Below are 27296 nucleotides of genomic sequence, written 5' to 3' on the forward strand. Positions count from 1 at the left end.
CTCAGATCCCAGTAGGAATCATAACTGCCTGAGCTGGTGCCTCTCTTCCAGATTGTTGATTGTTTTGCTACCCAGTTCTTTCTCAGTACGAACATAGGTTTTTTGTTGTTGTTGTTGTTGTTGTTGTTTCTTCATCTTTGAGAGTGAAATATTTTACTTAAGGGAGGTGTCCATCGAACTTCATGGAACTCTTCTTCCCCCTCCCTGGGTGTGCTGGTCCATGTGTTATGTGGACTTTGTCTTCCTATTCCACAGGTGCCGAGGGTGGGTGTCTGGGCCTAGTGAATTACATGCTATGCTTTTTCAGGGGAAACAAAGACCGTTGGGACACTGTCAGTCTGTGGTAGAAATGCAGAAAGTGAGGCCCTGGGCCAGGAGGGAAGTGGTTCTGATTTCCATGTTTCATCTCCCGCTCTTAAAGGGGAAGGTGCCTTCAAGGGAGTATGGCGGGGGAGAAAAGTACAGACAAGGCAGAAGTTCTCGAAAGCATTGCTGACTGGAGAAGGTGGCTGTCAGCACACTTCACGTGGCCACTGGCCCAGGAACCTTTGCCAGGGGCATAGGGGCATTTGGGCAGCATCTGAGTTCAAGATGGCGACCACCACAGGCCTGGAGACACCTGAAGTGGAGCATCGGTGGAGCACGGAATAAAGCCCTAAGTCAGGATTGTGTAGCGCTCAAGCAGTGCTTTGTCCAGTGGGAGTGACCCTCACTGCGAGACAAGATGGTCGGTGCGGGTCTGGACTGTCCCAGGGGAAGGAGTGACGCTGAGTGGACCTGGGTCAAGTGCTCGCCCCTGATGCCGGGGAGCTCAGTACTCCGGTCGCCTGGCCTGGGTCTTTGGACCACACGTGCCCCCAAGTTGAGTGGTCTGAGAGAGAGTGAGTGCACAGTTCCACTAATGGAGTGTAATTGGGGGGTGAGTGCCAGGTCGCCAAAAGGAAAATGGCACCAAAGTAAACTAACCTAGTCTGGGCACCCTGAAGGGCTGGCATGTGCAGAGTTGAGTGCCTGGCTCACCTGCGCCCCCGCGTTTGGGAGCCCCATTACCCGCTCCTTCTTGGTGTGTAGCTCCTTGACAGTAAATCCTTAGGGATCCAGAGGAATCATTTAAAAGGTTAAATTCTGCTTTACTGTGCCTTATTGGCGGGGGGGGGGGGACTGTGTCCCCCACTGGCATTCGCGTTTGTGAAGATTGTTCTCTGGGGACATGCCCAGTGAACATAACAGATCTGGGGTGTCATAGGACGTAAATGTCCTTCAGGGCAGGAAAAGTAGCTCAGTTTTCTTCATATCTCCAGAGTATCCCACAGCGCCTGGTACAAAATAGGTGTATAGTCAGTGTTTTTCGAGTGAATGAATGGACACAGCTACCATTTCATTGTTGAAAGTGCAGGAAAAGCCTCAGCCTGTCCTAGGAGGACAGCCCATTTCCCAGAGGTTAAGTTGGGATTCATTCTCACTTAGGAGAGGGAAGTGAGACCGGAGCTCGTGGTACAGCTCCAGCTCTAGTCGGTTCTCAGGGTGAAAGCCAACCTGATATCTCATGCCCCCGATACGTCCACCCTGTGCCCTGGCATTCATGTCCTCGGCACCCAGGCCCTGTCAGCCAGCCAGCTGGAACCTAGCCACCATTCCTGCTGCTCTGGGAGGAACATGCCATGCTGCCTTCAGGCTTGGTCATCTTGGATTTTTTCCTCTCTCAATGTCATCAACCTTTTCCCATACGTCCAGGGTTGTAAGTGAGGTATCATAGGAACGAAAAGAGAAGCCCAGTAGGATGGGGTGCACAGGAAGGGTGACTTCCTCCTCTCATGGGTTTTGGGGACATCACAGGACTTCATGGGGGGTTATGTGTCAAGGGTGGGCGTGATAGCTTGAGCTGGGGGTTCACAGGACTTCATGGGGAGTTATGTGTCAAGGGTGGGCATGTTAACTTGAGCTGGGGTTCACAGGACTTCATGGGGAGTTATGTGTCAAGGGTGGGCATGATAGCTTGAGGTGGGGTTCACAGGACTTCATGGGGAGTTATGTGTCAAGGGTGGGCATGATAGCTTGAGCTGGGGGTTTCAGAGGAGAAGTGTGGGGAGCACTGGGGGTAACGCATTAGGAAGGAGGCTCAGAAGAGGCAGGGGCAGCTCACTGAGGGGCTCCAGGTCTGTCAGGCCCTTTTCAAGTTTGGGACTTCATCCCGCACAGGAGCCTTTTCAGACTTTTTAAAAGCTTTTTAGTCTGTTTTGCTTATATCATTATTTTAAGTGACAAAAGCAATCTCAGAGTCTCTTTAGGGGTCCGAGGAGACCCTTTCCTAAATGGTAATCATTTTTACGACCACACCTGTGCTCTAACCGGGTTTGTGGGCCAAGGTGGGCTCCCTCATTCCCATTCAGTGGCTTGGGCATCGCAGCTACTGAACCTGGAGGCAAGGCCCCCAGAGCCCACCGTGCTGGTGGGAAGGCATGTCTCTGAAATGGTGGAAATGAAACAGGACCAGAGAAGGATACTCTAGACTACCTGTGAAGACTGGGCTGGCTGTGAGGAAAAGAAAGTGTTGGAGTATGAAGAACCCCAGAAATACGGGCTTCTGGAAACAGATATGAATTGTCTCAGGGTCCTCTCCCTGCAATGAAACCGCTTCAGTTGACCCTACCTCCTCCACAGACACATGCTCTTCCTATGACCTTGTGGGGTCTCCACACATGGGGTGCAGTGTAGACAGATAACATAGTCAAGCCTGTTGGCCAGTGGCTGGGGGAGGGCGGTTGGTAGTGAGAGATGATGGGGACAGGGCTTGGCTTGAGGTTGTGCTAAAACACGCTCCTCCTTTAAGAGTTTGTGACTCGGGGACTGTGAGCATAAACGTCACTATGCCATATGATGTGGTGATGTAGTCAGGGAGAAAAACATGGCAAGAGCAAGGCTGGAGAAGAGGGAAATGGAGGGCAGAGTGCAAGGGACGCTGGCAGGGGCGAGGGGATGGATACTGTTGCCAGCAGCAGGTGCAGCCTTATCGATTTCTCACCTGCCGGGGTGACACTGACCCACAGAAGCACCCCTTTGAATCCTCTACCTTCTTATTAGTGGCTAAACACTAATGTTACTTGGTGGGAGTCCTCAAAACCTGCTTGTACTTAGGTTGATTGGACATAATTTGATAGCATTTTATGTTTTTCAATAGGCATACCTGTACATGGTTCAAAAATTATAAGCTGTAACAGGGTATATGGTAAAGTCTGCCTCCTACCCCAGCCACCCAGATTCCTTCCCTAGAGACACCAGTGCCATGTGCTTTTGGTGTGTTCTTCCCAAGATATTGTGTGTATGCCAGCAGATGTTATGTATGTACATGTTAAAATTTTTTTTTCATGCCCACAGCATCACATTCCGTGTCCACTGTTCCCCTCGCCCTCTCCCCTTACTATATCTTGGTACTCGTTGCAAAGAGTTTCTGTTTGCTTTGCCAGGCTGTGCAGTAGCGCTCTCTGAACATGGTAATCTCTTCCCAGTCTGTGCTGGACACTAACATGTTAGTTCTTTGAAAGAGAACCCCCCCTTCCCCGGCCCTTGCTCTAAGGTATGGATTGAGTATTGTCCTGGCTAGAAGGAGAGTGTGGGGTTAGGTGACATTTGGAAATTCCTCCCCATTGACTGCAATTCTCATCTGGACTGTAACTTTTTCTTTAGGGAGTGGACGGCAGCTAATGGTTAGTTGTTATTATTTGTAAGAAACGCTTCTTTAAAATATTACCTTTAGTTACACACAGACCTTTTAAACCAACCCATAGCACCCCAAATGAGTTTTGTCAGGGCCACCTTTGACGCCAGCTTTAAGAACAGTGGCTCCGAGGGACTTCACAGGGCCCACCGTAGGTGCGAGCTGCTACAGGTGCTGTGGATGGTTCTGGAAGGATGTCTCCGACAGCGGGACCAGGGATTCATAGTGCTTATGGAGCAGAGCAGACTTGTAGATGTGACAAGGTCTGGCTGAGGCTGGTTCCAGCTACTCCCACCCAGCATATTGGCTGCAGTGCGTGTGAGGGAAGGGAACAGCCTGGACACGGGCCTTGTAAGTGCGTCTCACAGTCAGGTTGGATGGGCCTTGTCAGCTTCGAAGTCTGGGAGGCGGCTGGTAGTTTACCACGGTGGAGCAGGCATGCAGTTACGACACATGGCCACATTGTACAGGCAGAGGAGGCCCTGTCTTCAGGCCTGGGAGGGGGAGTGGTGGGCTCCTCCAGCAAGCCTGCCTGTTAGCTTTCGCTTCTGTAGGAGGTTTCAGGCACAAACCGAGGGACTGTTGCCACACTGGCCCTGGGGATGCTCTGGAGAGCAGGACTGGATGGTAGCCCACCCCCAGAGGGTTCAGAGGTATGTGTCTGTGAGGCTGCTTACCAGCCCCTGTGCAGGATTCAGCAGGACACACCCAAAGCTTGGCAGATGTTAGACCTTCGGCGCCGGGGTCTGCTGCGTGCAGTGCCAGTGGCCGAGGAGCACTGAGGCAGCTCTTTCTTCTGGCCATGGCTCAATCCGTACACAGCTCTGCCTTCCTTCTGCCCTGTTAGTGGCTGTCAGCTCGCTCAGGGCACCAGCGTCTGCTGGGTAAACCCAGCTATTGCAGAAGGTCAGAGAATGGGAGCCACGAAGGCAGCTCCGGGACCAGCAGATGACTTTCAGGAAGTGAACAGGCTTCTTCTTTTTGTTCATATTTTCTCTAAAATACTCTTGAGGTTTCGAAGCTCTGCCCTGAGCCCTCTGTGGCTGAGGGCTGCTTGGCCTGGTGGAAGGGGTGGTCTTCCAATCTTCTGCAGGCCCTGGTCAGGGTGGCAGGGTCTTGGGGCAGCACAGTCCTGACTTCGAAACTGAAGGGGGGGCCGAAGGGAGGCAGAAGAGCTGTCAGGGTCATGGGGCCGCCTCCACACAGAGCCCAGGAGGAGGCCGCTCAGAGCGGAGGAAGTGGGCTTATTGCACACCGTGCGTTTCGACATTGGGACTCAGCCCTCGAGAAGGAAAACCAAGTGCATGGTACCAGGGCTGAAGAGGTGACAAGAAGGGGTCGGAGGGCCAAACGGCAGCCACCCTGTCTTTTGCTTGCCCGGCTGGCCCTTCTCCTGGGCCGGCCCCCCGACCAACTTCAGGGACTGTGGCCGGGACAGGTTCTCTTGCCGTGTTTATTCAAGGTAAGGGGGCCCTGATGGCAGCTCCTGACACCGAAGGCCAGGAGGGTCTAGTCCGTGCGACAACAGCAAAGCTTGCCCTGTGAACACCTGAGTTAATTGTACTGGGTGTTTAAGACAAATGCCTGTGGCAATACTGTATTTATGGGAGGAGCTAAGAGTCCTTGCATAGCCTGGAAAACTCCCTTTGGGGATGCAATCGAGGGAAGCAATAGATATGAAGGAATTCTTTAAAATGTAAGCAGGATCATTACAGCGTAAGGCTGTAGCTCTTCCCACCACTTGTGAAGACCGGCTGGTGGTCCAGGGAGGGTGGCAGGGACTGTCCTTCGCTGTTTGAGATTGCTTCAGTTCCCACTGTGCCAGGCATCTGGCTGATGCTTCTCATTTAATTCCCTGTAGTAGTTTCCTAGGGCTGCTCTAGCAAATTCTTACAGACTCGGTGGCTAAACCAACGGAAATGTATGCTCTCACAGTTCTGGAGTTCTGGAGGCTAGCAATCTAAAATCAGTGTCCCGGGGCACAAATCCAGGGTTTAGCAGTGCTGTGCTCCACCCAGTAGTGTTAGGGGAGAGTCCGGTCCTTGCCTTGTCCAGCTTCCGGTGGTCTCTGGCATTCCTTGGCTTGTGTCTCCCTACCCCCCATCTTCAGTGCCAGCTATGTAGTATCTTCTCTGTGACTTCTTCTTTCTGCTTCTGTCACATGGCCGCCTTCTGTCTGAAATCTCCCTTAGCCTCCTTCTTGTAAGGGCACTTAGGATTGAAATTAGGGCCCACCCATGTAATCCAGGATAATCTCCCTTCCTCAGGATCTTAAGTTAATCACATCTGCAAAGTCTGTGCCATAGAAATAACATTCGCAGGCTCCAGGGATTAGAATGTGGACATCCCCATTGCTTGCCCCACTATGGGCTATGGTGTGGTATCCCACAGCAGCCTTCAGAGGACATTCAGGGGACGTAGGAGGAAGCCAAGGCTTGGAGAGGGTGAGCAGCTCTTGGGTGGCCATGGTTCTTTCTTCTCTCTGACTCTGCAGTAGGGCCCATTTTGTGATGTTGCTGGAGATGCACTTGATGAACAGATAAACCCCTGTCATTTTCCTATGTTGTTACGTTGGTCGTTTGAAAAAAATAAGAGCTTCGGGGTCAGGTGCCACGGCTGTAACTTGTTCGGGACATGTTTGTTGAATGAATGACTTTATTTCACTGTGGCCGGATAGCTTTGGGCAGCCTCGTTCTCCTCATCTGTATGATGATGGTAGAACAACCCTGTGAAAATTAGGTGGTATCACACGGGTGAAATGGCCCAGCATGGATTGGCCCAGCAGGGGCCCTTATTCACTGCGAGTTGCCAGTCCCAGCCAGGGAGAAGTCACATGGAGAAGGACAGGTGACATCTGGGATGGACTGTGTTAATCCCTGAGAGAGATAGTGCATCGGGAGATGTGCAAATAGTTGACTCACTGACAGGACAAACATCAGTCGAATAGCTACTTGTGCTGGGCAGTCTGGAAGGCAGAAGGAAAAGAACAGCAAACAGAACACACCACTCCTGCCCTGGGGTCGGGGGCTGGGAAACCAGTGGACAGACATTTGAAAAGTCATTCCACTATTGTGCACTGAGGAAAGTTGTCTTTGATGTGAATGTGAACAGATACACTGTATCTGTATTGTATATTTGTTCATTTATATTTATGTATTATAAATAATGTGAAAATTGACAGGAGTCCATGTTCCTGAGTCTGTTCCATAGCTTCAGCTCATTCTCCTTCTTGCTGTTCAGAGCCGATAACTGGCTGGGCCCAGTTACCTCCTTCCGCAGGGAGTGGAGCCTGCTCCTGCCTCCTCTCCATGGTGAGCCCCCTGCTCAGGTGGGTAGGGCCTGTGGTTTCTCCCGGGGTGGCCCTGGCTTCTGCCCAGCAGCGTGGCCTCTGGGGATCAGCTGGCCCCATGTCCAGGCCAGCCCTGCCCACCTTGCTCAGTCTGTATTCTCTCCCCCACAAGTCTTGCTCCTGCCTCTCCCCAGATGCTCAGGAAGGCACCTCTCTCGTTGTGTTTCTTAAGCTAACCTGTTGAGCGCTCACAGTGCCCTGGGGCCCGATGACTCAAGTGGGGTGACACACATTCCCTGTCACGACTTAGAAGCCACCAGCGTTAGTGGAGCCTTGCTGAGTGCTCATTGCTGTGCTCCGTCTCCATGCGCACCATTTTGTTTAATCCTTATAACACCCTCAGGGATGCGTGTCCATCCTCCCATCTTACAGGTGAGAGAATTGGGGTACAGAGGAGTTAAGTTACCCAGCTGGTCAGTGGCAGAGCAGACGTCACAGGTCTTTCTGTCCACAGAGCCCTTTACTTACTTGCATCAGATAGGCCTTGCCCAGTGATAGACCAGCCACCAAACACACAGCAGCGACGGTATCCCGACAGGTGACAATGTCTGCATGCTTTTTGATGGGGACCCACAGTTTTATTTCCATCTCTCTTTTAAATGCTTGTCTCACACTTGCATATATTGTGGCAGTCGCTGAGTGAGCATGCCAGACTTGTGCACTCTGAGCCTCTTTGAGTAGAGGAGGGGAGACAGTTGCTTCGCTTTCCCCTTGGATGCCTGGAGCCCATGCTGCACGTTCCCCACCTTCCCCTTAGTCTGTCTGTAGGTCACCGCTCTGTTACCTCTATCTCTCCATCTGCTGTCTCCTTCTCCTTTCCCTGCCTGTGCTGCCAGTTAAGACCGAGAACCCGTCAGCAGTGTTAGTGACCAGCCCCCACCGTGTGATGGTGTCAGGTACGGCAGAGACACAGCGTCATCGGTGTCCTCCACCCTGGACGTGAGCAGAAAGTCTCTTTCCAGCCTCCGTGGGTTAGCATCTGAGCGTTTGATGTAGAGCTTCTTTTCCTTGAGTCACAGAAGATGTTTTTGCCTATACCCAGCACACATCCACTCACATTTGATTTTCTTGTATATAGGCACGTTGAAACACACTTGATTTTCTTATATTATGATAGCATTTTCCTTATTTTAAAATAGCAAAAGAACAAATGAGTTAAACAGGCATTTGCCAGGGTGCCTGGTTAAGCATCTGCCTTTGGCTCAGGTCATGATCCCAGGGTCCTGGGATTGAGTCCTGCCTTGGGCGGGGGGCGGGGGTGGGGGGGGGAGGGTTCCGGGCTCAGCGGGGAGTCTGCTTCTCCCTCTGCCCTTCCCCCCCCTTGTGCTCTCTCTCTCTCTCTCTGTCTCTCAAATAAATAAATAATCTTTAAAAACAAACAAACGACAAAACAGGCATTTGCTTATTAGCTTAGAAACTTAAATACCATCTTCAAGGTAATTTTATATGAAAAGAAATACTTTCTAGGTTTCAAATAACTTATAAATGGGCTTTTGGAATGCAGCCTATTGATTGAACTGCCCAGAGGTTCAACGTCACCTTTGTGGAATTCCAGAACTGAGCTTTAAAATATTTATCGATAGTAGTGCTTTGTTTGCTTTCCAGTGCAATGAGACCGTGAACTAATGTAACATGTGATTGTCCTAAATAAGTGGAATAATAGTAAAATATTGAGGTTTTATAGTAAGGAGGCAAGACACCCCAAATTTGACCTCTTAGTAAAGAGAACAGAAAAGCTGCAGGTGCTCTCAGGGAAATATGATAAAGGAAGGGAGGGGAATGAAACCCAGACCAGAGTAGTTCCGTGTGGGGTGAGGCTGGTGGGTCACATTTTTGGGCCTGAGACCTGTGGCATTTCTTTTTTGATGGTCTTGATCCTGAACCCAGGGAGGCTTCAGTTTGTGAAGGAGAAATACCACACTCTTTTTTTTTTTTTTTTAAGATTTATTTTTATTTGAGAGAGAGGCAGAGGGAGAGGGAAGGAAGAGAATCCCAAGGAGAGTCCCCACTGAGCGTGGAGCCTGACACGGGGCTTGATCTCATGACACTGGGATCCTGACCCGAGCCAAAACCAAGAGTTGGACGCCTAACCAACTGAGCCACCCACACACCCCGAAACAACACACTCCTGACTGCTGAAGGATCGAAGTCTGTAACCCTTCATGGGTTCACAAGGGGACCATAAATCCAGCTGAGGCCAGATGCGGGGCTCATGGCTGGGCATTGAGGGAAGGAGGGACCTCATGTCACCATGGACCCCTGTCACTGGGAACTCGCAGGCTTGGAGGATGCCTCTGGAGCTCGCGGCCAAGATGGCAGAGAAGGAGCCAGCCCAGCAGAACACTTGTGAACAGCCTGGGGAGAGCAGGTGCTGGGGGTTCGGGAGGGACCGAGACTGTGCTGTGACTTTCTCCGCCATGGCTGCACATTACACTCAGCTGGGGGCTTTCGAGAAACATGGAAGCCTGCTTTCCACCCCCTGCTCCCGCAGTAAAATCATGTGGAGGTGGGGCCGGCATTGGCATTTGTCACCTTTGCATCAGGTGATCCTGAGGTGCAGTTGGGGTGGAGCAGCTGGGCCCTGGGGCTTTGGGACTTGGGCTTCTGCCCAGGGCCAGCCTGTTTTGAATCCCTGTGGCTGTGTGGGGCCGGTCTCTTACGTGCTGAGCCTCAGTCCTCCAGTGTCCCGGGCTGGAAGGTGAAATGCGGCAACAGAGTACTCTGCCTGGAGCCGGCGATGGCTTTGTGGTGGTGGTGGCTGACGATGACTGACAGAGCAGCCCCTGGCCCCTCTCCCTTCAACGGCTCACTTGGTGAAACCACACCCTGCAGAAACCACACTGCGTGAGCACATCTCACGCAGTGGCCTGTGGCTGGAGAGGACACAGCCACGTTGACGGGTCTCTAACTTCACAACCACAGAGTGTGGGTGGGACCACTTGGCACCCAGGGCATATTTCCCCACTGTCCTGGCCCAGGGGTTGGCCAGCTTTGTCTGGAATGGGCCAGCTAGTTAACATTTCAGGCTTTGTGGGCCATCCAGCTCTGTGGCAGCACCACCCATCTCTGGGCCGTGGTGGTGTGAAAACCGCCCCAGACGGTAGGGAAACAGTTGGATGCAGCTGTGTTCCATTAAAACTCTGCAAAAACAAATGGTGGGCAGGATTTGGCTGAGCCTTATCCTGGACAGTCATTCGTACCTTCTCCTCAAATCTCTTACTACCTCTTGTCTCCACCTCACCTCACCTCCCTCCCTGCTGCTGGCCCGCTTCCAGCAGCCTGGATTGCACTTGGGCAGACCACCCACCAGCATGGGTGCCACACGCGTGCTCTGAGGCCAGCCTCTCATACGCCGTGCCCTGCCCCCCAACAGTGGCCGGCCCCCGGGCTTCACCCTTCGGTGGCCTCTCGCTTCCTCCTGCATCCTTGGAATATTCTCCCCACAGCTCCCAGAGCCCCTCACTTTGGATTGCCCTCCTGTTTCAGTCAGTCTGCTGGTTCAGTTTCTCCTCCACTCCCCAATACCTCCGGGGCCCAGTCTTGGGACCTCTGCTCTGCTCGCTTCTTTGGTGGTGTCGTCCATTCTGGTGGCTCACTTACGTCCCCCAGGCAGACAATTCCTCAGTGCACTGCTCCGGTCTAGACGTCTCCACTGCTTTCCTGACAGTAAGCATCGCACACGTGACGTGTCCCAGACCAGACTCATGCTCGTAGTCACCCGCTCTTCCTCACCTCAGCGAGTGACCACACCGTCCTTCTGCTACTGAGGTGTTCAGTGAAGCCTCGAGAGTGTCCTCGACAGCCCTTCGCTTTCTGTGTCATCTGTCAGGAAGTCCCGCTGGCTCCGTCTTCCGAATACACACACGTCTCCTTTCCCTGTGCCCTCACTTTGCCTTCAGTACTGCGCCCTCGCTCCTGCTCGGGCGCATTCTAGTAGAGCAGCCAGAAGACTTTGCAGAGCAAAATCACATGAGCTCGAGCCTCTGCTCAGAACCCTCCAGAGGCTGCTCAGGGAGGTGAAGCAGTGGTCATGAGGCTCCACAGGGCTTTCCCTGCCCGCCTCCGCCCCCCCGAGACCGGCCACCAGTCTCCTCCTACTGTCCCTACTCCGTCTTCAGGCAGGTTGCCCTGGCTTGCCTTCTGCCTGGCATGTCTTCCCGCAGATACCCACATGGCTTTCTTGCTCTCATAGCTCCCTTGGGTCTCTGCTCAGATGTCCCCTTCTTCATAAGGGCCATCCTGACAACTCGGTTTAGAATTGCGCTTCCCCTGTCCCCTGCTTTCCCTTGCAGTCTCTGCTGCGATGGCTTGGGCCCTCTCCCTGGGTGCCTTAGAACCCGCACGAGGCCGACGTGCAGGCAGCTGTCTCCACACCCCTGCAACAGGGCGAGGCCGTGTTTGCTGCAGGCATCGGTGAGTGGCCAGGGGCCAGTACCGCCTAGTGCCTGGCGTGCTGATGGGGGTGAGGGAGACAGCTCCAGGGAAGCCCCGCTGGCTTCCTGATAACAGAGGCTACTTTATTTTTCATTACGAGCTTGGGAATTACAGCCACAAAGCCTTCTTAATGACACTGATTATGAAGAGCATGTTCCTTTTGAACATATAAAGGAGTCACACGCAGGCTAAGTCTGTGAGGAATTAACCCATCTGGCAGGGTCTCTATCAGACCCACTGCCACACATAGGATTTGGGGCTGCCACGAAGACTTTCCTCAATCTTTCCTTTTTTCCTTTTTCGTCTCCTTTTCACTTCTTGAGATTTTAGAATCCTACTTTTTGCCTTGTCACATCCCTAGATTTTAAGGAGCCCAGCTCTGGACTTGTGGGTGTGGGGGTGAGGAGAGCTGGCCCATGGGGGCTGATCAAGCACAGGTGTGCCCCACTCTGGATGTCTCCTGAACTCCTGACCCCCATCTGGATGCCTCCTGACTGGAGCCCTGCGTGCCTGTAAGAGCCCACTGCACCAAGGGAAGGGGAAAGCCCACCTGCTGCTAGTTCTGGCCTCTAAGGGAGCTGAGGGCCTGCTTGGTGGGTCTTTGTCCCTGAGTGGACAGCCTTTCCCTTCCCCTCACCGGGAGGCATGGCAGGAACTAGAGCCCAGATCCTTGGCCCGCAGCACCTCGGGCCCCTGCAGGGAGGGATGGTGGGGGTTTTTCTCCCTTCTTGGCCAGGAACTTAAGGAGCAGAAGGGAAAGAAGTGTGACTCCAGGGCTGTGGAAGAAGTGGTGGTGAGTTGGGTGGTGCCTTCTTTGGATGTCGCCCCCGGTCAGGTGTGGTGCAGGGCCAGGCCTTAGGAAGAGCTGAAAGACATTTCCAGGGAAACCCTTCACTGGTGTTCTTCGAAGATGTTTCAACATGCATTTCATTTTTGCTATGACCCACTCAGTCTGTAGCCTCAGAAACCAGAATGATTTGGGCAAACTTTTGACATGAGGTCGCATTAAAACAGTTTTAGCCATGGGTGTTAGATGTGTGCATGTGTATCTGTGGTCCCACTGCAGCCGGCCGGCGTGAATGATGTCCTGACTAAGCCCTGTGAGAGACAGTTGCATTATTTTACAGCCATTCTGTGTAGGAGGAAAGGATGAATGGCCCTATGGGGTTAAAACAATATTTGAGTTTTGAGAAGCTTTTCTTCTTTCCTTTAAATTTGGCAATCTCCCGAAGCTGTCAGGGGAAAATGTAGAATTAAAATATGTAACAGGTGGGAATTTTTTTTTTTTTTTAACTTAAGGTTTCTATTGGTACCTTGTCACATTTGGAATATTCCTGTTAGGCTGTCTCAGGTTTAAACTCTTGTGGATGAAGGTGTGGATGATGGTGAGGTGCTTGTGGACATTAGGCCGATGAATCTGCTGCTTCTCAGAGACTAAAACTCCAGATTGAGCTTTCGGGAACCAGGGACGAGCTCGGTGTTTGCTAAGTGGACTGAAGGTTTGAAATGCTTAGCCTGTTTCTGTCCACACCCCGCAACCCCTGGACATCAGCAAGAGCTGCGGGGTGTTGGCCATGGTGAGTAGGAGCCACGGGTGGGGTCCTTGGTGAGGGGAGGAGGATGCAACGTACGCAGCTGTACTTGAACCCAGCACCCCCTGACGGTTCCTTCCAAACCTGTCCAGAGCAGAAAGGTCCGTGGTGTGAACGTACACAGCGGCACCCAGAGCCTTGATGGCTTCTAGCAGGTGCTCACTACCATCCCCCCATGCAGGGCCCTGCCCCCAGCATCTCTGGGTATGGTGGGGAGGGTGGGGTTAGAATAAAACTCCTTGGGGGAGTGCTGGCCAAGAAGGGAGAAAACCCAGCGGAGAAGCTGACCCAAAATGGGAGAGACAAGCACTGTGGCAAGTGCCCAAGGGACCAGGTGGTTCTTGCAAAGGGACCTGGTACAAATGCCTGTCCCCTTGTCCAGCTGCTTCTGGCAAGACATTTTCTCCCTCGTTTAGCCATTTTGCATGTGTCACCTTGCCCTGTGGATGGCAAGTTCATGAGGGAGAGGCTACAGTGGAGTCCTGCATCTCCTCCCCCAGCCCTGGCCCAAACTTCACGGACAGTTTGTGGTGGGCCTCAATCCCTCAGCAGAAGGCATCTGCAGAAACACGCAAGTGATGAGGGATCTGAGGTACCTCTGTTACAGAAGAGGGATCCGAGGGCCAGCAAGGGCAAGGGACTTGCCCAGAGACGTTCAGCTTAGCCAGGGCTGGAGCTGGATCTTGAGCCCAGGCTCCCGGCCTTCCTCATGGAGAGGAGGAAGGGAGGGTATCATAGGTGCTGTGTAGAGAGGATGACAACCGAGTTGTCGGCTCCTGCCTCCCCCCTACGCTCTGGGCACTGGCCGTGGTGGGCTGCTTTGGGAACCCTGTGGTGTGGTCAGCAGCCTCACCCAGGCCGTGGCCACTAGGCTGGTTGCTGCCCCTTGAGCTTTAGTGAGTCAGCGGGTGCCCGTGACACCTTGCAGCCTGCAGTGTCCTCACCCCTGGCCCACTGACCGCCCCACCTCCCTGTGTTCATCCACTCATTCTTCATCTGTCCAGCTCAGCTCCAGGAGGTGCACCAGCTCCCGGTAGCACAGTGCATGGGGTGCTTATGTCTGTCCTTCTGTCTGTCTAGCCTCCCCTGGAAACAGAGGAGCATAGTTTACTTGCTTCTCAGAAGCTGGAAGTGACGCTTCTGTTAGATGACCGCCCAAGTTCACGTGGCATTAAAAAGCTGATCTGGGTCTTAAACTATCTTGACTTCCCACTTTACCAGGGAGTTGAGTGAAATGTTTGAGAGTTAAGACATATGTTATTGGGAAAGATACAATTTATTCACCGGGGGACAGTTTCAGAACTTGTTTGAGGCTATTACAGGTCTGACATATTCACACACTATGACGGTGTTACTTACCTTTGGCATCACTCCAAAATGACAAACGGGTACAGAGAGAAGAATTCTGGCTTCTGTCTTGTCTTCTAGTTCCGCTGTCCAGAGGCAGCCAGCAGGCCCAGTATATCTGTGCATCCTCCTGGAGGTGGTCTGTCACATACAGACATGTATGTTTCTGCGTCCTCTCTTCTAAAGCATGCACTATTTTCACTAGGCTGGTATGGAAAGCCATACACACGGTTTATGAAATCACTTGTGGTTGTATTTTAGTCTCCCATTATTTCTCTTTTTGTATTAATAATATCGTATTACCTTGTTAGCCTCAAAATCAACCTGTTACCGAGTGGATTTTAGTGTCCATGGCACAGCAGGTGGGGGCAATTTCCCATCCTTCTGCATGCTTGGTGGGTCCGTGGCAGGTTTTGTTTTTCTTTTTAAGCAGGAGGTCCTTCAAGGTAGTTAGAGATGGATGTGTGTAGTGTTCTTTGCAACATGGAAATGCCTTAGAGATCTCTGTGCTCTGAAGAGCCTGTGGTGAGATGAGCCCTGATGGGTGCTGTGTCACCCTTCACTCCACAGACATCATGAGGGCTGGAGCAGGTAACTGGCCCACTGGTGAGTGACAGGTGAGAGTCAAACAGACCCCTGGCCTTCTTGTATTCCGTGAGGTGCTAGGAGGCTGCAGACCCATTTCAACCAGGCAGTTCGCCACGTCCCTGGCAGTTCTAGCCTCTTTGCACATTGCCATTGGGTCAGCCGTAGTGAGGAGCAGGAAAATTGGTTTAACTATTTTAGAGGCATGACTTAAGAAAACATCTATTTTATTTTTAAAAAACATTTCCAAATAATTTTTCTTATGTACCAAACCCGTCTAGGGCATGGGAGATACAAAGCATGTTTCTCAGTCATGTATTCGTCTAATAAAAGCTTGTTTTGGGGCTGCTTCCATGGGTCTGCTCTGTGCTGAGCACTGAAGGGTTAAAGATGGAGATGACTCAGTCCCTTCCCTGGAGGAGCTTGTGGGGATTTAGAGTGTAGTAAAGGTGTTTCTCTTTATGGCTATAGAGAGGGCTGTGTCATAAAGAGCAGAAGGTGTTTATTTCTGCCTGGGTGTGGGAGAGGCTTCACAGAGGAACTGCTATTTAAACTGGGCATGAAGCATGAGTAGGAATTGTCAAGCCCAAGCCCACAAGAACAAGAACAGGAAGGGTATTCTAGACTGAGGGAACCCCAGCCAAAGGCACGGAGATGCGTATTTGAAAGCCGGAGAGAAACCACCTGTGGTGTGGCATTTAGTAAGCTTGGGAGAGGTGGATGGGCCGCTGGTCCATGCCGGGTGAAGGGCTTTGGACTGCATCGCCTGTGTGCTGAGAGAGCCGGGGAAGGGATTTCATTTAAGTCAGAGAGTTAGCCCCTCAGATTTCCAGGTTCCAGAGAGCCTTCTAAAACCCCGTGGGCTCTGCTTCAAGTACCAAAATGGTCTCTCTCCCCCAGCTGTTGAAACTCAACTCTTGATCATCCAGGATGACAGATGAGGTCGGAGAGAGGGAGGCCAGGCCTTGGATAAAGCAAAATCACAGGTACCACAAAAGGAGTCAAAATGTAGTACAAAATGAGTTTAATCTGGTAAAAGTTAATGTAAAATTTAGAAGCACATTGAACTTTTACAGATATATTGTTCTTATACTTTAAAGCGTCAAGTGTTTGATCGCATGACCAAAAATGGTTATGGCTGTGGCAGACCGGGCTGTGTGGGGCACGGGTGAGCTCAGCAGCCCACTCCCGGCTCCCTGTTTTCTTTACTTGGGTGGGGTGCTTGGGGAGGCAGGGAGCAGCACTTTTCATGGTGGGGAAGGACCTACTTTGTAGGGGGTCCCATGTGCCCCCCCCTTATTGCCAGGAAGTCCAGATGACTGTGGAGTGCAATTATCATGGTTTTAATTTTTTCCCACAAATACAGTACCTTTCTCCTGGTTTACCAAGGTGAATCCACAAATGTTTAATCCACCCACAGTTAGTCAAGATTTGATGGCAGAATCTTACTAAAATCAACTCCAAATAGCTTTGTGGTAACAAGCCTTCCTTGCCATGAGATCTTGCCCACATTTTTCTGCTTAATAAAATGATTCAGACTTGCCACCTGAAAAATTTTTTTAAAATCTCAAAACTTTTTAAAGAATTTAATTAGAATAGGATAATGAAGATTCATACTGTAAGAAACTTGATTTATTTTTTTAAGTTGAGATTGCAGAAAGCTTGTAAAACTTTGAGTCTTGATAGTTCCTAGAATTTGAATTTTGCTTATTCAGGGCTAGGCAACCCCAGGTTTCTGTCAGGCATTGCTAGGCCACACACACCAGTGCTAACTGCACGGGGCTCTAAGGTTTTGTATACACTCACACTCGACTGGCTTCTCAGTCCAAATACAGCTCCACGTTGAGTGAAGGTTGCCCTGCTCGTCTCCCTCAGGAGGGTTCAAGCCCAGGAGCTCCTCAGAGCAGGAAGTCTCTCCAGATGGGTCACCCATCGTGGAGGTGATGGGGACCAGCAGCAACCCCCTCTCCCCGCCCCAGGGTTTCCAGTCCCCTACGCTGGAGTCAGGGGGGCCTTCACCACAGCGCTGTGGCCCAGCCCTGGGTGTGTGCAGGGAGGAAACGTCTGGAGGCTGAATTCTGCTGGGGGTGAAGTCCTGGGGTGGGGTTCCAGGACACCTGTCCAGCTCCAGAGGGAGTGGGGCCCGCCTCCTTCTGAGTTCCTGGTTGCCAGGGTAGAAATTCTCATAGGGCCCTCTGGACTATTCTTTTTCTAGCCAGGTTTTTAATGGGTGCTTTTAATAGCTTTATTGACCTTCATCAAGGCCTTACTTCCTGTTGTAAGTTTTCTATGTTCTCTGGGTACTTCCAGCCCCTTCCCTGCTGTCCTTGAGCCCGTGGCTTGGCCCAAGTGCTTCCAGAACCCTTATTTCTGAATGGATGGAAGAGTCCCCGGGGCTTGGGAGTGTCCATGCCGGGTCAGAGTAATAATTAACAGCAAACACCTGAGTAGCTTTTCTGTGTGCCGCGGTTTACGGGGATGAAATTACCTCGTCCGTGCAACAGCCGGACAAGGTAGATGCCTCTTAGGCCGGTTTCAGAGGAGGGGGACTGAGGGGTAGGCGCTTAAGCCAGTCAGCGCAGGTTATGTGTCGCCTGGTGAGTAGCAGAGCTAGGGTGGGAACACAGAAGGTCTGGCTTCAGACGGTGCTCCTGACTGTGGGGTAGTCCCCCTTCCAGGGAGAGGAGGCATGCTGTGCCCCTCCACCTGCCCGCCCCACACCCTGGGGTGCCCACAGCAGCACCCTCTTGGCCTTTTATCATGAGCAGGTGTGGTGGCACATTCTGGTCATCCTGCCTGAGTTAGGGAAACCATGGTCTCAGCCACTGACTGCTCCAGACCCTGTTCTCCAATTCTAGGGGCATCTTTGCTTGCAGCCTTTCTCTGTCTGAGGTACTCAACCCCGTGTTTGCAGACCACAGCCTGACAAGAAAGGATTAGCCAAAGCCCCGATTCCTGCAGATCTTGAGCTGTTTTGGCTGGCCGTCACTGGTCTCCCTTTGTGAGAGAATAAGACCGTGGTGGTCACAGTCCCTCCATGAGTTGACTGACCCTCTTCAGGCCAAAGTTTGGCTGATGAGCAGGGACTTTCTCCCTCCACCACACCGTGCTCCCACCTCTCCTGTGTCCATTCACTGAGGAGGGCTCTCCTGCCCCGGAGACCACAGTGGGTGAGGGAGGGCAGGTGGCAGACTCCTCTGACTCCCATGGCCTGGGCCCCCATGTGGGAGGAGAGATCAGAGGTGGAGGATGGAATTTGAGTCAGGAGGACTGGAGCAGCCAGTTTAGCTCTTGGGGTCCCAGTGTCTTGGGCCTTAAACAGGCTGGTGTGGGAGGTGGTTAAACACCATCTGCAGCCTCTAACCCTAGGTTATTATGCAATCCTGATCTTCCAGACTCTGGGTCTGCTTTGTGGCCCATTTAGAAACTGCCTTTGATCTCCTTAAAATAGGACAGGCTATTTTGGACATTGCTCTCTGTGAGAGGGATGTGTGTTTAGAGCTAAAATAGGGTGTACGTTTTAATTTGTGGGTATTTCCTCTTCCTGTTCCACGCACACTGTGTTTAAGTCCTGGTGTCCTCCCACCCACCCAAGAGGACAGCCTCTGGCCAGCTCAGCAGACAGTCTAGGCTTGGTGAAGGCCTCCCTCCCCATGGCGTGACCTGCTCGGTCAGGACCCAGGACACCTCCATGTCTGGCGGAGCTTTTACAACATTCTGTCTCTTGTCCGCTGACCCGAGGACCAGGTCATTTGCCCAAGAGCCTGAAGGATACCAGAGCAGAGGTGACTGAGAGCCTTCCTTACAGGCCAGCTGATGAGTGGCTTGCCACCCGGCTGTGCTGCAGTTACGGTCAGAGTGGAGATGGGGCAGCCCTCAGCCCAGATTCCGAGTTAACTGTGGGCAGGTGTTGAGTTACACACACACACTCACACCCCCACCCCCACCCCCCCCCCTTGCACCAAATGGTGGTAATCTCTCTTTTGGCCTTTTGTTGGTCACTGATGTGGCTGTGAAGAGGGTGCCCCAGTAGAGGGGAGGGTGGGAGATTGGGGTGGGACAGCTGAGGAAAGTGCAGTTCTCTGTCCCATTCTGTCCTGGCTTACTCTGCATTCCGTTCTTCCATCTCTGACTGTGGACATAGCCCACACCCTTGTCTTTCTCTTGTGGGGCTTTTCCAGTTTATTGAAAAGAGGGAAGTCCGATTTTTCATAGAGCATGAGGACTTAGTTGGAAACAGTTGTGTCAAGCTTCAGGCCTCTTTCCAGGACAGGAAGCTAGATATAGCTTCTCCAGCTTCAGTGCCATAGAATCAGTCACCTGGAGGACTTGTTCCAGGCACAGTGCTGGGCTCCACTCCCAGGGAGTCAAGCGCGTGCTACAAGCTCCCAGGTGATGCTCATGCGGCTGGTCCACAGACCGCACTTTGGGTTGTCCTGGGCACTCGTCCCTCTTCCACCCTCCACTAGAGATATCTATTGCCTTATTTTTATTACCTTTCCCAAACTGGGCTGCTTCTTTCAGTGCTAATTGATAACACTGCTCATTCTAGGAGCGTGGGGTGGGGCTCCTGGCCCTGCTGTACTTGGTAGCGGTTCTGATGGGGGGCACAGAATCTGCTGTGCTCTGGCAGGAGCGCCTCCTGCTTGTGCCCATGAGATGTCCCAAGGCTACCCTATCACGATGAGTTGAGCAAGGTGACTTAAAAGCCAGGAGCCCAGCTACTTCACTGTAATAATGACATGCCAGTTCTAGTTTACAGAGGCCTCAGAGATGGATGAATAGTTTGGTTGCAGGCATCTCTTCATGGAATAACTGGTGTGAACCAGCTTGTCCCAGCCATGGGGACCAGAGTTGTGACCCTGCAGTTTATAAATTGAAAAGGTATGCTGTGTTAGGATCTTCTCAAGTGTGCCCGGGAGGTACAGAACCCACTTGTAGCCTGTAATCCGTATTGTCTGTGATACGGGCAGGTGGTGGGGATGAGGTCCCATTTGGCTTACTTTGTCTGATACAAAGTATCTGTCATGTGCTAGCTTCTCTGAGACAAGGAACAGTCCCAGATGGAGTTTGGGGCACAGAGGATACCAACAAACTTGTTTCTTCCCCTTGCCTATTTCCCAAGGGATGGTCACTTAAAAGGAAAACCGAGCCCTGCCCTGTGTCCTTGGTTCCTGGTTGGCCGCGTGGGGTGAGCTGTCACCATGTGCTCCCTAGCACTCTAGTTCTGGAGAGCAGGGCCCCAGTCAGGGGCTCCCTCTCCTTTGGCTCTCTGCCCTCTCGTGCTGCCCTAGATCTTGGTAGGCTCTTGTTATGCTGGAGAGCAAATGACCAACGTGGCCCGCCAGCCACTGTGCATTTGCATACTTGGTCCCTTGCTTCTGACCAGCAGCCTTATGAGGCAGAACGTGCCCCATCTCCAGCCCCCTGAGTAGCCAGTGCAGCCTCAGGCCCTCAACCAGCCTGCCCTGTTGCCAGACGCAGGCCCTGGTGCCCCTATGTCTGGTCTCTCCCGCCGAACTCCCCTGTGCCGGCCTATGGAGGGTGAGCCTTCCAGTCATAAGAATGAGGAGCGGTATGATGTGTGCCCCCTCCTCCCATGCCGGTCAGCCCACAGCTGTGTGGGAACCCCACTGCTACCTTTTACACACCAGCTGTGCTGCTAGTCCCCTTGCTAGTTCCCTTTCAACTCCAAACTCTGGAGGCGGGGACCCTAACAAAACAGAATTTAACTAGAGCACCTGTGAAATTTTCCTGAGTCTGGTGCTTCTATTCTGAGGTCATGGGTGTCCCTCCATGTCAACCCTCCCCGCACAGAGAGGCCGGGAGTTTGCATAGGAGGGGTTGGAGGAGTATTGGTGGACATGGTATGACCCTCTGAGTGGGGTCAGGACATCTTCCTCTGAAAATGCTCTGGAAGGAAAGAAACTGCGTGTCTTTCCCAAAAGCCTCGAGGCATTTTATGTGCCCGTGCCAGCTTGGTCACTTGGCATGTTTCAAATGTACCACTGTTGGCAACTGAAATCCCCGCTTGTTTGCAGTCCCTTATTCTGGTTGCCATTGGCCCGGTAATCCCGTGGCCTCGAGAGGGTGCCTGTTTGTTTATGGAGCTGCATTTGGCTTAAGGTTGGCATGTTTTACCCGTCTGAAGTGGTTTTAGGTGTAAAGATTCAGTGGCACCATTCCCCATGTAATTTAATGCCACACTTCTCCGTATGAAATGATCTTACTACATTGAGCCTCAGTAGCAGATTTATGAGGAGGCTTTATTGTATCTCCAAGCGATCCAGTGTAAGCAAGCAGCCTTGTGTTTGGAGAGAATTCTAGGCATTTGGCTGGCCCTCCTGATAAACTGTGCCTTGCGGAATCCCAGAAAGGGGAGAAAAGCAGCCGCAGTCTGTCATGGGATGCTTGCTGGACTTGAGCGTCTGGTCGCTGGTCTTCGGGGTGCACCCCACCCCCACCTCCAGGCCAGGCTTTCTCTTTTTGTTTCCTTTTTGTTTTGTTTTGTTTTGTTTTGTTTTTTGGTTTGTTGTGTTGTGTTCTAGGTAGGCTCCACGCCCTGCACAGAGCCCACCCAGTGCAGGGCCGAACCTGCAACCCTGAGATCATGACCTGAGTTGAGATCAGGAGTCGGACGCTTCACTGACTGAGCCGCCCAGGCACCCCCAGGCTTTCTGTTCTTTAGTGAAAGGTGGCAGCAACAGCACTTTTGCCCTTCTGGTCCCCTTTATTTTGAGTCTACCACATCGGAGGTGTGCTGTGTGATCTCTTTTGCTGGCTTATTAGCTCAACACTGTGCTTTAAAAGCTGGAAAAGTTTCAAGAAGCAGAAGCAGCGGTAAAGAAAGCGGCACAGCAGGCAATGTGAGGACCCTGGCTTCTGGTCCCTTTTTTCCCCTGCTTTGTGCCTGCAACTCCTGCAGTATCACATTCTGGGGGTTAAGACCTCGGAGGTCTGGGTAAAATCAGCACCCCACCCGAGGAATGGCAGGTTAAATTGCCACTCAGGGACCATCTTGGCCAGGCGTGGTTTACCTTATTGGTGCAGGTCACAGTTGGGCCCCGGTGGATACCAAGTGCCTGGTCCAGGCTGTAAGGGCCCCACAAGGAGGGCAGGCTGGTGAGGGTTAAAAATGGAAGGTGGGCACTTCTAGACAGGTCTAACGGCTCCCCTGCAAGGTGGAAAGGGGCAGGCTGTGGGCAGCTGTGAGGTGGCTCGTCCTCCACTCGTCCTTTCTGCCTGAATGGAGGTGTCTCCCAGCGGGCCTGTCACGGGGGTTGGATGCCAGCATCCAGCAAGTCCACACTGACAGTGGGCAAGTGTGGTTGACATCCAGGGATCTGATCTAAAGTGATAGGTGCATAGCCTCTCATTTAAAAGAATTCTGATCTCATCTTTAAAATTTTTAGTACACCTACCTTGCTTTTTTGAAAAGTAAAAAGATATGTGAAAATATAATACAGTTAGGGATTTTGGATCTACTTCATTTTCATAAAAACTTTTGTTAGGTGATACTTTATATGAAAAACCATAGGAAGAATAATACAAGGAATGTCTTCAGCTTGACCTTTTAATTCCCAACACAGCTGTGCCTGCACCCTCTCCCTGAGGTTCCCACCATCCTCAATTTGCACTGTACTCTATTTACCCACGTAAACCTTTGTATTTGTGACTCAGTCTTCACAGATTTTTGTTGCTGTGGGATGGGAAGCAAGCACTGCTTATTAATTTTCAGTTTCAGTCTTGAGACGCCTGTGGTCAGAAACAGTTGTTTCTTGAAATCTGGGGCTGCCCCAGGTGGGGAGGGAGTGGTCAAGTTCAGGGTGGGGCCAAGTCCTACTGGACTGCGCTCCCTCCCCCTCCTCTTCCCGCCTGCCAGGCGGTTGTGTGAGCCTGCTGGGGCGGGTGTGGGCCTGTCCTGGTTCCCGCTGCAGAGTACTGGCTGGTCTTGTGTCCACCCTTGCTGTAGGGTCGGCTTCATTCGGGCAGGTTCTGTGTGCCACTGAACATCCCCATGGTCTCTGCTTTAAACACCTCGTCACTAACATGGCTCGTGAGCCCTGCCCTAAAGATGGAAGCCCAGACCAGCTCTCTGTCCCGGGCCTGTCCCTGCTTCCTGTCGGCTGCTCTGCTCCAAGGGAGGGTGGGACAGGGACACACTCTGGTGCAGCTGTCCGGGGTTTGGTGAACAAATGGCCTGTTCCATCAGATGGACTGTGTTTATGTTCAGCAGAGTCTTCCTTTCCAGTCTCTGCTGGGAGCCTTTCCTTTTGCATAAAGAAGCTCTTGCTCCCCACCCCACTCCCTGCTTCATAGATGCCCCTTTGCCTCCTCCCATAAACTGAAATATGGCTTCTTCTCCCTAGAGAGCTAGAGGCCTTAAAATGTAGTGGACGTTCTTGCTCTGCTCATCCTCCATCTCCTTCCAGAAGTGGACTTGACCCATGACTCTGCTGTCCTCTCTACTTCCCGTCACCGCCCTCTGTCACTCTAGGTTACCCTGATCTCCAGAGAGGACTCAGCACTTGCCTCTGGATTCCTGTTCCATCCTTACAGCTCTCATGGCTGCAGGGATGTCTAGTGTGACCCGACCTGTGGCCTTCTGCTTCCTGCCCTGTGGTTATTCCTGCAGCTGCCCTCGGGGTGCCCATCCCTGGACCCCAGCCTTCTGAATCTCCACCTTCCCTTCTGCTGGGTAGCCTGTTCTTGGCTCCCTCTTATTGCCTGTGTGCCAGGCCCACTGGAGCTTTATGTCCCTTGGCCCTGTGGTCTGGGGATGGCCAGGCCCCAGTCCCTGCCCTAAGAGCTGAGAGTCTGAGGTGTGACACACTTCATGTGACTAGGGTGAAGGAGGGGATGTGTGCAGAGCACTGTGTGAGTTTGGGGGAGGGGTGAGGTATTGCTCTTCCAGCAGAGTCTGGAGGGAGGAGGAGAGACGAATTAGCTCCAGAAGCAGGGTGGGAAGGGTACAGCAAGAAGACCCAAAACACAGCGTGGATGTATGGATGTATGGATGTGTGTGTGTGTGTGTGTGTGTGTGTGTGTGTGTGTGTGTGTGTATTTAAATTTGTTTCAGTGAGAGAGAGAGCGTGCAGAGGGGAGGGACAGAGGAAGAGAGAGAGAGAAACTCAAGCAGACTGCACACTGAGCAAAGAGCCTGATGAGGGGCTTGATCTCACGACCCCGAGATCAGACCTGAGCTGAAACCAAGAGTCGGATGCTCAAGGGACCAGGCGCCCCCACGGTATGGAGATATCAAACAACCTCATGTGGGTACAGTTAGTAAAATTTTGCATGCTTATTGTAAAGAGTTTAGAAAAAACATGGTCCAGTAGATAAACAAGAAAATCATGGTACCACCACTACCAGAGTTAACATTTTAATCTATTTTCTTCTCGTGTCTCCCACTTTGCGTGTATCTGTACTTCTGCGTATTTATATTGGTAGATCTTAGAATTTTACTTTTTCACTTGTCAGTTGTTATAAACTCCGTGATTTCCATTTCAAATTCTGCGTAGTATTTCACCATACCACGGAACCGTAATTTCCTGTGTCCCTAACAGGCATTTAGGCTGCTATTAAACCTTGCAATTTATCGCATAAAATATGTTACTGGCAGAAGTAGTGCTGCACTGAGCGTCTTTCTGTGAGACCCTGCCAGATAGCAGGGACGCCAGTCCTCTGACCTCACGGGGGCTGGGCTCCGCCAGCAGACGGAGCCCACCCCTCCCAACACACACATCCAGTGGCCAGCGCACTGGCGCTCCGCTATGCATCTGCTTTGTGCAGGGAGGCGTGTGAGCGCATGCCACGAACACCCGTAGACTTTGCGCCAGGGAGGACTGTCCTGACCACTGCCACGATCACACAGGGTCTTTGTAGCTTTGCCAGCCCCGCCCGCCCGTGGCTGCGTAAGAGCTGAAGAAAGAGCCACATGGTATCTCCTTTGTAAGACATATTTCAGATTGAGTTAAAAATTACGGGTCCAGGGGGTTGCCTGGGTGGCTCAGTCGTTAGGTGTTTGCCTTTAGCTCGGGTCATGGTCCCAGGGTCCTGGGATCGAGCGCCGCACTGGGCTCCCTCCTCGGTGGGGAGCCTGCTTCTCCCTCTCCCATTCCCCCTGCTGGTGCGCCATCTCCTTCTGTCTCTGAAATAAATGAATCTTTAAAAAACAAAACAAAACAAAACAAAAAAAACTACGGGTCGATGAAGGTGTTGAGGCAGACTTTAAAATATCATCATCCTGCGGCCTGGCAAAAGCATGACATATGTTTACAATCTAACACATGCAATGAAAACGCAGGATACGGTATCTTTTGTACACACTGATCTTCTCAAAAAAAAATAAGGAGCTAACTTCAGTAAAGGTGTAATTATGAGTGGGGCTTTCTTTCCTCCTTTATTTTCCAAACTTGCAGTTAGGGGATTATGGTAATTCTTCTTTTTCAAGTTCCTGTGCTTGCGGTCCTGGTCCTTGGCTGACTGCAGGGTCAGGTTCCGTGAAAGCCCCCAGGGTGGGGGCCTGGCAGGACCAGGCTGCCGGGCAGCTGGTGTGTGTCCAGTTGTCCCCCTACCTGTAGGGAGCCCTGCTTCTGCTCTTCCGGTGATGGGAACCCAGCTGCAGGTTCCTTTATTTTGTTGATTTCAGGGTATAAGCATCTTATTAATTTGAAAGTAGGTTAATTTTCAAAGGAGGCTTTTGAGAACTTTCTTCATTCATCATCCTTTGAATGGGTTAATTCAGAGTTTTATTGTCCTTGTGGCTTATTCTTTCCTTGAGGGAAGTCTGTAACTGAGAAAATAGAAATTTTTCAGGAACACCTTGTCTCATAGTACTACAACAGGCCATTCGCTAACCACCTAAATTCCGTCTTCTTCATAAAAATTATTTAAGTTTCATTGAAAGAGTTACTGCTCACTCAGATAAGGGGAGGGATGCCTCCTGATGAGAGAGTTGAATTAGAAACAGGACCATGTACGCCACCTGCAGTGGGAGATGGGCCGCAGCCCCACGCAGTGCACTGTGCTGCTTTCTGGGGCCTCTGGGAACCGGTTTCTGTTCCCTGATTCCTCCCTCCAACAGAAGGCTCAGTTTCTAGCTTTTTCTGGTCTTTTTCTGGGTGTGGTCATGGGGAAGTGTACTGACGTTGGCTGACTTATGTAGTGTCCTGGACTCGCGTTGATGAATCGGGCCAAGTTTATGGAAATGCACATGCACTGCTGGTGCTCTTACAAGACGATCTAAGAGTCCCATGCATCCTGGTGACACCGTGGAGCAGCAGAGGTGCTGTGAACTCTCCTGGGGTGCCGAAAGTCTGGCAAGTGTGAAAGATGGCCCTCCCCACCCGGCACGGTGCTTCCCTGTCCTCTCATCTTCTCTCTCCTCGCTCTCTTCCTGTCCTGCACCTTTCCTTGCTCTTAATTAAGCCTTTGGAAAGAGGAACCCCTCCCACTTTTTCATCAGTCTGTGGACCCCTTTCCCCCAAGCAGTGGTGCATCTTGATGGCCTAAACAGGTGGAAACCAGTGGATTATTAGGGGAACCGGAAGGAGGGAGACCTGGGTTAGGCCAGGCAGGAGCACCCTAGGGTTGCCCAGAGGCCCTGCAGCTTGGGGTGGGTGAATCGGGCCCAGACGACAGAGATTTCAGATCATGGGCTGGATTCCTGCAGACAAGTTACGTCAGAGGAGTCTGGGAATAGGAGTCAGTTCTTAGAAGGCTGGGTTACATGAAGGGCAAGGCAGCTGCTTCCCAAAGTCTGATTGTTCTACTTCTGATGGCCTCGGCCTGGCGGGAGCTGTCACGTGAGCAGAATGCGTGCCTTGACCTGGAGCTGTGGCACCAGGGACCTCAGCCAATGGCAGGAGGTGTGTGGGAGACTGGAAGACTGGCTCCTAAGGAGGCCAGAGGTAGTTAAGTGCTGTGGGGAGATCAAGTATAGGTTACCATTCCTGTTTAAGAGAAACGGGTGGGGGAGGAGCAGGGTTGTTGATTAGAGCTAAGATTATTTTTTTAAGTAAACTTTTCAATTTCAGAGTAGTTTTAGATTTACAGAAAAGTTGCAAAAATAGTGCAGAGTTCCTCTAAGTCTGCCCCCCCCTTTTCCCCAATATGGGAAAAAATATAGTTTCCGTTGTTGTTAATATCTTACATTATTGTGGTACGTTAGTCACAAATGATACATTAGTTGATACATTATTATTAACTAAACTCCATGCTTTCCTTAGATTTCCTTAGTTTTTTAACCTAATGTCCTTTTCCCATCCCCAGA

At 51.7% G+C, this 27296-nt stretch overlaps 1 protein-coding gene across 10 annotated transcripts in view; it reads left to right on the forward strand.

Moving 5' to 3' along the window:
• INPP4A (inositol polyphosphate-4-phosphatase type I A) overlaps positions 1–27296 on the forward strand; it is a 130520-nt gene that overhangs the window by 13767 nt on the left and 89457 nt on the right. Inside the window, exon 1 of one of the 10 annotated variants that reach the window (XM_073897819.1) lies at positions 4864–5177. The exons of the other annotated variants lie outside the window; for them this stretch is intronic. The gene's annotated coding sequence lies outside the window, so the exon portion shown is untranslated. Of the gene's footprint in view, positions 1–4863; positions 5178–27296 lie in introns of those variants that run through there. 10 annotated transcript variants of the gene reach the window in all.

Source organism: Callorhinus ursinus, unplaced genomic scaffold (assembly GCF_003265705.2).
Source record: "Callorhinus ursinus isolate GAN/ISIS: 27379988/994484 unplaced genomic scaffold, GSC_fseal_2.0 scaffold10, whole genome shotgun sequence".
NCBI classification, from domain to species: domain Eukaryota; kingdom Metazoa; phylum Chordata; class Mammalia; order Carnivora; family Otariidae; genus Callorhinus; species Callorhinus ursinus.